Genomic DNA, 13,629 nt, shown 5'->3' on the forward strand with positions numbered 1-13,629 from the left:
GGGAAAGGAGTATGTCAAGGCTGTATATTGTCACCCTGCTTCTTTAACTTACACATACAGTACATCATCCAAAATGAAGCACAAGCTGGAATCAACATTGCTGGGAGACATATCAACAACCTCAGATATGCAGGAGTGCAGATATGCACTCCACTCTAATGGCAGAAAGTAAAGATGAACTAAAGAGTCTCCTGATAAGAAAGAGTGAAAAAGCTAACTTGAAAAAGCTAACTTGAAAAAGCTAACTTGAAACTCAACATTCAAAAAAACAAATAAGATCATGGCGTCCAGTCCCATCACTTCATGGCAAACAGAAGGGGGAAAAATGGAAGCAGTGACAGTTTCTTTTCCCAGGCTCCCAAATCACTGAGGATGATGACTGCAGCCATGAAATTAAAAGATGCTTGCTCCTTTGGAGGAAAGCTATGGTAAACCTAGACACATTCTGCATATTAAAAAGCAGAAACATCACCTTGCCAACAAAAGTCCATACAGTCAAAGATGTGGTTTTTTCTAGTAGTCATGTACGGATGTGAGAATTGGACCATAAAGAAGGCTGAACACTGAAGAAAGAACTGACGCTTTCAAATTGTGATGCTTTCAAGAGAAGACTCTTACAAGTCCCTTGAATAGCATGGAGATCAAACCAATCAATCCTAAAGGAAATCAAGGTGCTGAGATGGTTAGAAAGAATCACCAACTCAATGGACATGAATTTGAGCAAACTTCAGGAGATGCTGAAGGACAGGGCTTCCCTACAGACTGCATGCTGCAGTCCATGGGATTGCACCTTAGTGATCGAACAGCAACAGTATAACATACACCATTGAGGATGGTGCCATAAAAAATGATAATTGAGTAGGAACTGTGCATTATGAGAGGTTGTGTACGGGAAGGATGATGCCATTTCCAGACATCATAGTCCTTATCTGAGGTGGGAGAGGTTGTGTGCTGCCCTAGGGTGGGGCCAGTACCTCTTTGTGTCATCATAGCTGGACTCAGAACTCTTGAGGTGTTGACAAATGACATGATGCTGCTGCATCCTCACAATATGACCCAGGAAACATCCAGGACACTGAAATGAAAGCACAGTGCAGTATAAACAACCTTGTGAGCAACCTCCCTGTCGGTCTACTGGTTAAGACTCTGTGCTCCCAATGCAGGGGGCATGGGTTTGATCCCTAATGGGGAATTAAGATTCCACATGCTGTGCAGTGTGGCCAAAATAAAGACAGATCTTATTAAAAAACACCTTGTGAGCTCATGCGTGCTGGGGTTCCAAAACCATGTGTTATGGCAGCATTGCCAGAGACGAGCTACAGGCAGTCAGCTGTCCCCAAGGGAAGTTGTTGTTCAGTCACTCAGTTGTGTCCGACTCTTTGTGACCCCATGAACTGCAGCATGCCAAGCTTCCCTGTACTTCACTGTCTCCCAGAGTTTGTTCAAACTCCTGTCCATTGAGTCATTGATGCCATCCAATCATCTCATCCTCTGTCACCCCCTTCTCCTCCTGCCCTCAACCTTTCCCAGTATCAGGGTCTTTTCCAATGAATTGGCTTTTTGCATTAGGTGGCCAAAGTATTGGAGCTTCAGCTTCAGCATCAGTCCTTCCAGAGAATATTCAGATAAGTTAGGGAGGATGTAAGCCCAGCTCTGAGGATCAGATTACCCTCCTTCAGAGCCAGATAAATACCTAAGTTTCCTTTCATCCTCTTTTCCTCCTCATAAACCGAGACCATCCTTGGGGAGAAGGGGCAGAAAGGACAGGGCCAATCTCTAACTGACCAGGTTAAGGTTCAGAAATCACTGTGCTTAAAACCATAAGCTATAGCCAAGTTTGGGTTTTCTTGCTTAGAGCAAAAATGGAGGCTTGTGTGTAGGGGGTGAGTTCAATTACAGAAAAAAAAAAATTGACATTCAGCTCTTCAATTTTTCTGCACTAATAACACATATCACTTTTTTCTGTTCATTTGTTTTATACTTGAAAAGATCCTTCACATCCTGGTAGTTCTATTCCAGTTTAATGACTTTTACACTGAATCACTTTAATCAAGGCTGAATTTATTATGTTGTACGCTGTGAGTTTGGGTTCTCTATTTATTTTTCTTAAATTAGTTGAACAATTTCCCTCATACAATCGTTTTTTTAATTTGCCCACATTATTGAGATATACTTTACATACACTAAAAGTCGCTGCTCAATGTATACATTTTACAGTAAGTCCCTCCCCTACATATGAACCTTCAAGTTGAGAACTTCCAAAGATGTGAATGTGCCCCTGTATGTCAGCTATTATAACTGTACTAATGTACTTTTTCAAGGTCCTATACTGTAAGATCAAAAATGTTTTTTGTGTTTGTTTTTCATGTGTTATTTGTGTGAAAAGTATTATAAAGCTGTTACAGAGCAATACTATATAGTCTATTGTGTTTGTTGGGTACCTAGGCTAACTTTGCTGAACTTACAAACAGGCCTAGAAACAATTTCCCTTTCATGTATATGATTTTTAAATATTTTCTCCCATTCTGTGGCTGTCCACTTTCTTGATTATGTCCCTTGTAGCAACAAAACTTTACATTTTGATATAGCCCCATTTATCTATTTTTGTTGTTGCTGTAGCTTATGTTTTTTGTGTCATATCTAAGAAACCATCTCCTAATCCAAAGCATGAAGATTTATGGCTACAGTTTCTTCCAAGAGTTTTATTTTAGCAATTAAATTTAGGTTTCTGATAAATTTTGAGTCAATGCTTTGTAAACATTATATGCTAAGAGTCCAAGTTCATTCTTTTGTATGTGCATATTCAGCTGTCCTTTACCACTGATGAAAAAACTGTTCTTTTCCCATTGAATTAGTATTGTTACCCTTCTAGAAAACCAATTGACATAGATACATGGATTTATCTCTAGACTTTCAATTCAGTTTCATCAACCTATGTGTCTATGCTATGTTAGTACCACGTTATTGTTGTTTAGTGACTAAGTCATGTCCAACTCTTTGCAATCCCATGGACAGAATGGACTGCAGCCTGCCAGAATCCTCTGTCAATGAGATTTCCCAGGCAAGAATTCTGAGAGTGAGTGAATGAGTTGCCGTTCCCTTCTCCAGGGGATCTTGTAGACCCAGGGATCAAACCCACATCTGCCAGTTCTTTACCGCTGACCCACTGGGGAAGTCCATGTTAGAACCTTACTGTCTTGATTATCACCGTTTTGTAGTAAGTTTTCAAATTGAGATGTCTGAGCCCTCTAATTTTGTTCTTTCTCTAGATTGCTTTGGCTATCCTGGGTCCTTTATATTTCCATATGAATTTTAGGATCAGCTTGCCAATTTCTGCAAAGAAGCTGGGGTTTTGATGGGGACTGTGTTGAATCTGTAGATCAATTTACTGTCACATGAATAACACTAAGCCTTTTGATCCATAACTACACGACGCCTTTCATTTGTTTAGGTCTCCTTTACGAGTCCTTGGACTTCCCTGGTGGCTCAGACGGTAAAGAATCTGCAGTGCAGGAGACCTGCCTTTGATCCCCAGATCAGGAAGATCCCCTGGAGAAGGGAATGGTTACCCACTCCAGTATTCTTGCCTGGAGGATGCCATGGATACAGGAGCCCAATGGGCTATAGTCTATGGGGTCACAAAGGGTTAGATGTTAGACGTGACTGACTAACACATTTTCTTTAATGTCATCAAAAAAGACTTTCTGTAGTTTTATACTGTTCATTTTTTAAAACTCTTCTTCCCTCTGTGATTAACAGATTTTGGACTTTAAATTCATTTAACATGGGTCTGTTTCTGTACTCTTGTTATACTCCACAACTCATGTCTATTCTGCACTGATGCTGTACCTGAAAGGTTGTTGCTGAACCTCAAAAAGACACCAGGATTCTTGGCCTCTGGAGGAGAAGAATTCAATCTGGGGCCAGAGATGAGGCTTGATCGCTCAGAGCTTTTGTGTAATAAAGTTTTATTAAAGTATAAAGGAGATAGAGAAAGCTTCTGACATAGACATCAGAAGGGGGTAGAAAGAGTACCCGCTTGCTAGTGTTAGCAATGGAGTTATATACTCTACAATGAATTCAAAGAATGCCTGGAGGTTGTAAAGACTTCACAAGACCTACTCCCATAATTTACATTTTAAAATAACAGGATTAGCCAGAAGGTTTAATCCAGAGACTGTCCTCAGGCAGGATACATTATTGTTATATAATCCTAAGGAATGTAGAGGAAAAAAAGTTTGTCCTTTCTTCCTCCTTGAGAATTCCAGACCCCTCTCTCCCTGGGGACTCCTAGACAACTTCTTATCAACCTGCCTAGGAAATGACTCTCTCATACCGTTTTACTTACAACAGCTTAGTAGGACGCTTTGACATCAGATAAGGAAAGTCAGTCTATACTCCTAATGATTTGTTTTTCTAAAAATCTCTTGTCCTTACTCTCACATATGAATGTCAAAATTATATGAAGTTCTGAAAAAAGAATTCTACAGCAATTTGAATTGGAAGTATGTGTTCCAGTTCACTTAAGAGAATGAGCTCCTTTATAGCACTCACAGTGCCTTTACTTGTACAGATTTTCTGTTATGTGTTTCAACAACATGTTGCATTTTTCTTTATGGGTTCTGTGAGGATTAATTTTATGTGTCACTTCTCACCCATACCTGATCAGGTGACATTTTAATGAGATTTTGGACTTGGAATTGATGTTGGAATGGCTTAAGAATTCTGGGGATGTTGAGATGGGGTGAGTGTATTCTGCACACGAGGAAGACATGAATTTTGGGGGCCAAAAGGCAAAAGGTTATGGACCAAACTGTATCCCCTCAAAATTTATATACTGAAGTCCTAACCACTGATGTGACTATATTTGGAGACAGGGTCTATAAGAAGGTTACAAGTTAAATGAGGCCAAAGGGTGGAGCCTTAATCCCATAGGAAGTGTCCTTACAAGAAGTAGAAGAGACAGAACTCTTTCTGTGTGTACAAAGAGAAGAGGTTATGTGAGGACGGAGACAGAGGAGCCTGGTGGATTAAAGTCCTGTCCATGAGGCTGCAAAAGAGTCGGGGCATCATTCACTGGGACCTGACACTGAGCAACTTGCTCCTTGATGAGAATGAGGTGAAGATTTCAGACTTTGGTCTGAGCAGTGAGTAAAAGCCAAGAGAGAAGCTACTTTCTGCGGCACTGCCGCTTACACAGCCCCCGAGCTTGTCCTGGGGTGTAGCTACACGGGCCCACCTGTGGAAGTGTGGAGCCTCAGTGTTGTCCTGCAATCATGGTAACCAGGTCCTTCCCCTTGCAGGGACAAGATTTCTGGCAGCTCTGGCATAGAGTGCTCATTGGGAAATACCATGTGCCCCAGACTACCTATCATCCAAAATAAGAAGCTTACTGGCAAATATGCTGACCCTCAACCCTGTAGGGTTTGTCAACAGAGGTACTTTAGCTAATATTTGGAAGCATCCATGGGTTAAGATGGGCCAGGAGCCATTCCTGCCACTCTGTGAAGAGGACTCGGGGGTGACAGTGGGGATGATTCTGGGCTCAAGGTGGGACCAGAGCCTGCACTTGAAGGGACCCAAGGTGGGATTCCAGACCATTATTGTGAGGCCCTCCCTCCTCTTCCAAGAACTTCAGCAGCTGAGAACTCCAACCTCCAAGCCCTGAGGCATCCACCCTCCTACTAGCCTGGCTATTTCTGTGGGAGGCCATTCCAGGCAGGAGACAACCCATGATTCACAAGAGAAGACCACTGAGCCTACTACTGCCCCACCCTGCCCAGAGGCAAGGGCCATCAACCCAGTCTAGACCTTGGGGTCTCCCCCTGCACAAGCGGCATCAGCGACAGCTGCGGCACCCACAACACCTGCAACAGCAGCAGCACCCAAGACACCAGCAGGACCCGAGACACCATGACACTGCAGCACCCATGACACCAGCAGCTCCGGCAACACCGGTGACATCTGAGACGCCCACAACACCCATGACACCTGTGACACCAGAAGCACCTGAGGCACCTGCAGCAAAGCCTCAGAGGGAACCAACTGACCCCTGAGTGTGGCCAACACCATCAGAAGCTCCTCCCAAGCGGGGCAGCCCCACTCCCCAGCCACTCCCTCTGGCCTCAGCCAGAAAAAGAAGGGGCTGGCTGGGAGAATATGAAATTTTATTGCAAAACATTTCTGTTGCAGGTTCCCCAGCAAGAGGCATAAAAATACAATAGTCCCAGAAATGACTCCTGGAAGACTAATGGAAACAAAAGGTCAGAGCTGCCGAGCTCCCTGGGACCCTGTCAAGTGGACTGTGGTTTTCAAATCCAGCACCTCCACGGCCTTCAGAAACCCTGGCCAGCTAGGAGGATGGTCTGGAGTGGCCTGGGCAACCATAAAGCATCACTCTGGCCTGACCACCCCTCCCCCCTTCCTGGGTAAAACTTCACAGACTGAACTATCCCCCGGGGTACGTCCCCCTCCCTCCACAATCCCTCTTCGAAGGTGGTGGTGGAGGGGCTAGTTTTTGCCAACTCCCTGGTTCTTCACAGTTTTAATAAACTTCATTTCTCCAGAAAGATGTGTCACCCTCAGTTCTGCATCCTCTCCAGTTAGAGAAGTGTGTAGTCATGTAGGACTTGGAGTTAATGACCTAAGAATTAGCACAATCACTCTCAAGAGAGACAACTGCTGCACTGCAGGGCAGAAATACAGAAAGAGTGTATTCTCCTCCCACACTGACAATACTGAACATTTTCAGAAGGGCCGAGTGGAACTTTTGATCCCTGCAGCCTGTGTTAATCAGGACCAGGAGGTCTAGGATAGGATAGTAAGTCCCCTGAACCAGCCCGTGTGTGGTGATCAGCTCCCTGTGCAGATAGATGAGTTTCGTGTGAATGTCCTGTAGGAGTTGGGCGCTCTCCTCTCCCCTGTAGGGAGGGGCCCTGATGGGTAGGGTTTTGTTAGAACATTGCTTCTGTTTTACGTTTTGATGTTTATGTTTTGACCTCATGGCATGTGGGATCTTAGCCCCCTGATCAGGGAAGGAACCTGCACCCTCTGCATTGGAAGGCAAATTCTTAACACTGGATGGCCAGGGGAAGTCCCTTTTTTTGCTGCGTTGGGTTTGACTACAGGGACTGGAAGATTTGAAAACACTACATTTGTTAGCACGACCTAGTTCCTTCGTTCAACCAGTCAGAGTCCTGACTCTGGGGATGCACACTCTTAGTGGCGACACCAGCACCATTCCGGTGACTCTTGTGTGCTTATATGTCACTTGCCCACTGCGGAATCCTTCACCACAAGACACAGAGCACTCTGACCATGTGCCTGTGAGCCACCTAAGAATAAAAACTACAGGAGCTTAGTAGGTCAGACCCTATGGGGACTGTCTTCCAAAGGGAAAGCCCATCCTAGCACTATGATTGTTTCAGGGCCTACAAACACGTATCTGGGAATGGGCAGTAGCACATATAACTCCCAGCCATCTTCTCAGATTTCCTTTCACTCAGAGCAACAGAATTGCCATGTAGAGACAGCAGCATGGGGGTGGGATAAAGTCATCCTCAGCGATGTAAAAGCCATCATCTGTGTGGCCTCAGAGAGCAGAGCTAGGGCAAAATTAGGTGGAAATTTCAAAAAGGTGGATTTCAACTCATTGAAACCAAAGGGAAGAAAAAGGAACCACATATGTGCTCCTTGTTGTTCAGTCGCACAGTTGTGTCTGACTCTTTGCGACCCCATGGGCTATAGCCCACCAGGCTCTTCTGTCTATGGGATTTCCCAGGCAAGAATACTGGAGTGGGTTGGTATTTGCTCCTCCAAAGGATCTTCTCAACCCAGCAATCGAACCTGCGTCTCCTTCAGCTCCTGCATTGGCAGGCAGATCCTTTGCCACTAGTGCCATCTTGGAAGATGAACTGGAAGATTGCAATTGACATATATACACTGATATGTATAAAATAGATAACTAATGAGACCCCAAAGCACAGCACAGGGAACTCTACTCAGTGCTCTGTGGTGACCTAAATGGGAAGGAAATCCAAAAAGGAGGGGATGTATGTATATATGGGGCTGGTTCACTTTGCTATGCAGCAGAAACTAACAAACTAACAACATCTTAAAGCAACTATACTAAAAAAAAAAAAAAAGTAAAATAAAAGATGTTTCTGCTTATAGAGTGAACAAGGCACTCTACATGAAAGTCTCTCAGTCCTGTCTGACACTTTGCGACCCCATGGACACTCTCCATGGAATTCTCCAGGCCAGAATACTGGAGTGGATAGCCTTTCTCTTCTCCAGGGGATCTTCCCAACCCAGGGATCAAGCCCAGGTCTCCACACTGGAGGCAGATTCTTTACCAGCTGAGCCACAAGGGAAGCCCAAGAATACTGGAGTGGGTAACCTATCCCTTCTCCAGCTGATCTTCCTAACTGAGGAATCAAACTGGGTTCTCTGGCATTGCAGGCAGATTCTTTACCAACTGAGCTATCAGGGAATTCTGAAGGTACTCTAGGAAGGAGACAAAACTCAGGAGGCTCCTGACGAGGCGTTCATGAGGAATGACAATGACAGTGGGAAACTGACAGGAACGGAAGGAAGTGAGAGGAAAGGGGGGGTGAGCAGCTTTGGATGCAGTCATTGTGATCTGGAACACTAGGGGCAGATCAGATTTAGTGGAGATTATGAGCTTGATTTTGAATACCTTTAAAACTATTGATTTGTGTCATCTATGACAGTGAAAGGTTATAATGGTTTTACTCTTGGGGGTGAGGATGATACCACTCTAATGGTAGAAAGTAAAGAGGAACTAGAGTCTCTTGATGAGGGTGATGGAGAGTGAAAGAGCTGGCTTAAGAATAAAGAGTAAAAAAACCCTAAGATCATGTCATCCAGCCCCATTACTTCATGGCAAATAGAAGAACAGGTGGAAGTAGTAACAGATTTCCTCTTCTTAGGTTCCAAAATCACTGCAGATGGTGACAGTAGCCATGAAATCAGAAGACCACTGCTTCATGGCAGGAAAGGGATGACAAACCTAGACAGTGTTGAAAAGCATAGACATTACTCTGCTGACAATGGTCTGTATTGTCAAGGCTATGATCCTCCTGTAGTGGTCACCTATGGTTGTGAGAAATGGATCTACAGAAGGCAGAACACCTAATAATGATGCCTTCAAACTGTGGTACTGGAGAAGACTCCTGAAAGTCCCTTGGACAGTGAGGAGATCAAACCAGTCAATCTTGAGGGAGATCAATCCTGAAAATTCATTGGAGAGACTGATGCTGAGGCTGAATCTCCAGTTTTGGTCATCTTATGTAATAGACAACTCATTCGAACAGTCCCTGATGCTGGGAAAGATTGAGGGCAGAAGGAAAAGAGGGCATCAGAGGATGAGATATCTGGATGGCATCACCAATGCAATGAACATGAACTTGGGCCAACTCGGGGAGATGATGAGAGACAGGAAGGCCTGGCGTGTTACAGTCCATGGGGTCACAAAGAGTCGGACACAATTGGGCAACTAAACAACAGGACCCTGGGGGTAGAGTCTAAGGAATGTGCTTTCCACAAGCACATTGTAATGCTGGCCCACTGCCATATCTCCTAGGTGAACCCTTGAAGTCCACTTCCCTGTGCTCTTAAAGTCCATTGTGAGTACAAGGAGCAGGTGAGGGTGGCAATTAAGAGCAGAAGCTCTGAAATCAGACTAACCCAACTTGAATTCTGGCCCTCATACCTGTGTAGCCTAGGGGACCTTTTCCAACTATATAAAAGAGAATGAACAACACTGGAGACATTCTTGGAGGTCCAGAGGTTAAGACCCTGAGCTTCTAGTGCAGGGGGTTTGAGTTAGGGAATTAAGATTGCACACGCAGCTTAGTACAACCAAAAATTTTTTTTAATTTTTAAAAAAGAAAATGAATAATCTCAACTTGATAGGTGACTGTGAGGTGATCCACATAAACTACTTAGCTGAGCACCTCATACAGTCCTTGTAAAACAAATGTTAGTGGTTGAGTTATTCAGTCCAAATTACTGTGCATTTTAAAACAAGTGAAACCTGGTAGCAAGGAGAGAAGAGTGACTACACATACCTCGGTGGGGGCAGTCCTGGTTGTTACAGGGCTGGAACGCAGCCTGTGGCTTCCAGAGCTGGTCACAGAATGCCTCACTGACTTCCTGCCCATTGGCCATCAGGCACTGGGGTCTCTGAATTTGGGCTTCCAAGTGGCCACACGTGTCAGAACAATGAGTCCAGTTGCCAAGCTCCCAGAAAGTCTCTGCAGAAAGAAAAGGAATGTCACAGATGGCCACTGGAGGAGAAGTGATGATGGGCTGGAGACGACCCGGCCAAAGACCACCACGAGCTGCTTTCTGGTTAGTCCCCCGTCAAGTTCTCTGAGTAGCACACAGAGAATCTGCCATCAGATGGTGCAAAGGGGTCCTTTATCTCAGTTTCCCTTGACTAGCTTGTTGGAATACCTGGTGGGGGTGGGGAGGGTGGGCAACCAGGATGGAGCCCTTGGACCATAGCCTGGGAGAGGGGTTGTCACAGACCAGCTGGATCTGCCAGCAAAGTCCCAGAGAAGGAGGAGATACTCTGTGCAGTGGGCCGGCTCCTCAGGACTCTCCAAGCAGAGACAAGAGGACAGAAGAGGAGGGTCTTCCCAGGGGATGCCCTAGTGGGTTCTCTTTCTCAAAAGTAGATCAGACTGAGAGAGATAAAAGCTGATTTAGCAGGGAGCAGGGATTAAGCAGACAGGTTCAAGATATATTTCAATTCCATTCTTACCTCTCCACTAGTTCTTTTTCTCAACTTCAGATGAGTCCTAAAGCTGAATGAATAATTTGTCATGGAGTCCTCTGGAAAGGTGAGAATGGGAGTTTCCTTTAGAAAAGTTGAAGCTGACCACTTCCAATAATCCTGGCTTGTTTACCTTTTAGTCCTCGTTCCCAGCAGCCTTTCCCTTTCCTTTTGACACTGGGTAAAAAGATGAGGTAGGACATGATGAAGACCGATTTGTGTATGATCACAGAAAGTGCCAGATTTTCTTGTAAGAATCACAAGTAAGTAATAGCTGCCAGCTGTGTCCACAGCTGTGCTCCACCGAGTACACCTATGCCTTTAACTTAATTGTTTTCCGGTGCTTCCTTTTGATTTTGGAATATTTGTCCTAAGTTGCATATGATATCATTTGCAAAGTAGAACAGAATGTATTTTTAGCTGCCCCCCACCCCAGTGAAAGTCGCTCAGTCATGTCTGACTCTTTGCAACCCCACAGACTATACAGTCCATGGAATTCTCCAGGCCAGAATACTGGATAGTCAGTAGTAGCCTTTCCCTTCTCCAGGAGATTTTCCCAACCCAGGGATTGAACCCAGGTCTCCCACACTGCAGTTGGATTCTTTAGCTGAACCACAAGGGAAGCCCCAAAACACACAAAAAAAAGACCAACAATTCACTTATATGAGAGTTTAAGAACAAGATGATAAAACCACAGAATAAAATGGAAAACTACAGAGCTGAAGAAACAAACTGTGAAACATAACATCATTAAAAACTAACTCAGAACCGAGAGAAAAAATAGAAGAAACATGGCTGAAGGTCAAATTAATGACACAGAAACAAGACTTGGAAGTGAATGCAGTGTTTAAGAGAGAGAAAGAAAAGTTTTAAAGCAATCAGAGGGGTGAGTGGAGGGCTGGGCTACAGAAGCTTCCTTGCTTCTGGGTGACAGAGAGGTTCTGTATCACGAGAGGCTGGGGTTCTGTGGTCAGGTCCACCTGTTAAAACTCATCACTTTAGATTGACACAGCTCTTGTTTGTACACAATACCTCTCTAAAATAAATTTTTAATGTAATATTTAGAGATAAAATGAGAGAGAATCCAATATTGAGGATAGCTGGGTTATTCAAGTAGAGGTTTCAATACATGAAACAGAAAAAAATGTTGATAAATAAAATACGTGAAAAATGTGCTTAAAACACAGCTTGGAAAGGTTACACTGTCTTCCAGGAAAAAGTGATAAAAAATGATTAACATAAAAACCCTGAGCTTTCAGCAGAATGCCCTCCCTAAAGATGCCCACACCCTAACCCCTAGAATATATGAATATGCTATTACATGCATAAGGGATTCTGCAGATGTGATTAAGGTTATGGACCTCAAGATTGGGTGATTATCCCAGTGGGCCTAATCACACAAGTCTTTAAAAACAGAAAGAATTCTCTGGCTGGAGTTAGAGAGATGCAGCAGAACCAGTGGCAAGAGTGAGAGCATGAGAGGTACTCAACCCGCTGTGGCTGGCTCCAGGATGGAAGGGGCCAGGAGCCAAGGATTGTAGGAGGCCTCCAGAAGTGAGGAACAGCTCCCGGCCAAGCGCCAGAAAGGGAATGAAGATTTCAGCTCTGCAACTGCATGGATCTGCACTCTGTCAACTGCCTGAATGAGCCTGGAAGTGGATTCTACCCTGGGCCTCCAGAGAAGAGATTAGGCTGACAGATGCCATAATTTTAGCCTAGTGGGACTGATAGAAATCACTGAATCTAAAAAAAAAAAAGAAATCACTGAATCTACTGGGTTTCTGACCCACCGAACTGTGAGATAATACATTTGTGCTGTCTTAAAGCACTAAGTTTATGTAAATGAATGTACTCAAAAATTAAGACTCTGAGGATGAAAAAAAGAATTGTATAAGCATCTAGGTACAAAAATCAAGTCCCTTATAAGAATAAAAAGTCAGGTGGACTTCAGATTCAGCAACATTCAAAACCAGAAAAAGATGGAACAAAAGTTTTGAGAGAGAGAACTGGGGTCCCAAGAATATTATGTCCAGTCAAATTGTTATTCAAATACAAAGGCAATAATTTCCTGTCATATATGAACAGTAATAGTACCAACCTCATGGGGTTCGGTAAGGATTAAATGAGATGTCAGAGTGAAAAGTTCAATAATTACAACAAAAATGACAACAGCTAACATTCATTGCATTGTTATTTGTGTAAGATACTGTTCTATGTACTTCACATGTATTTTATTGTTTACTCATAGCAACAACCCCATTAGGAAGTATTATTATTATTCTCATTGTACAGATGAGGAGTGAGTGAAAGTCGCTCAGTCGTGTCTGACTCTTTGCGACCCCATGGATTATACAGTCCATGGAATTCTCCAGGCCAGAATACTGGAGTGGGTATAACCTTTCCCTTCTCCAGGGGATCTTCCCAATCCAGGGATCAAAGACAGGTCTCCCACATTGCAGTTGGATTCTTTACCAGCTGAGCCACAAGGGAAGCCCAGAGATGAGGAAACTGAGGGTAATTTATCAAAGATAACATAGTAACTACTGGCATTATTTTACCCTCCCTCAGCAATATCACAGGTGAGAGATGCAATTTAAGATCAGCTAAAGGTGACAATGAAAGAATCCTAGGAAGATTCAAAAATAATATTTTGGGGCATTTATTTTTCTGATTTCAAAAAAAATAAACAAACACCAATATCCACTTATTAAAATAATTCTTTGCTATTAAAGACAAAGAATGTAACATATATAAGTGAAAGGAAAGTATAGTTTAGCAAAAATGTTATCAGAAACAGAAGGAAGTGTTACAGCATCTCCTTAAAATTT

At 43.6% G+C, this 13,629-nt stretch overlaps 1 long non-coding RNA gene across 2 annotated transcripts in view; it reads right to left on the reverse strand.

The window, feature by feature from the left end:
* LOC110122935 (uncharacterized) overlaps positions 1 to 10,433 on the reverse strand; it is a 31,353-nt gene extending 20,920 nt beyond the window's left edge. For both annotated transcript variants that reach the window (XR_011491703.1, XR_011491702.1), the window contains exons 1-2: positions 10,092 to 10,433; positions 975 to 1,075 (exon numbers count right to left, since the gene is read on the reverse strand). This is a non-coding gene — a long non-coding RNA (uncharacterized lncRNA). The remainder of the gene's footprint in view (positions 1 to 974; positions 1,076 to 10,091) is intronic.
* Between the last annotated feature and the right edge of the window lie 3,196 nt (positions 10,434 to 13,629).

Source organism: Odocoileus virginianus, chromosome 16 (genome assembly GCF_023699985.2).
Source record: "Odocoileus virginianus isolate 20LAN1187 ecotype Illinois chromosome 16, Ovbor_1.2, whole genome shotgun sequence".
NCBI lineage: Eukaryota > Metazoa > Chordata > Mammalia > Artiodactyla > Cervidae > Odocoileus > Odocoileus virginianus.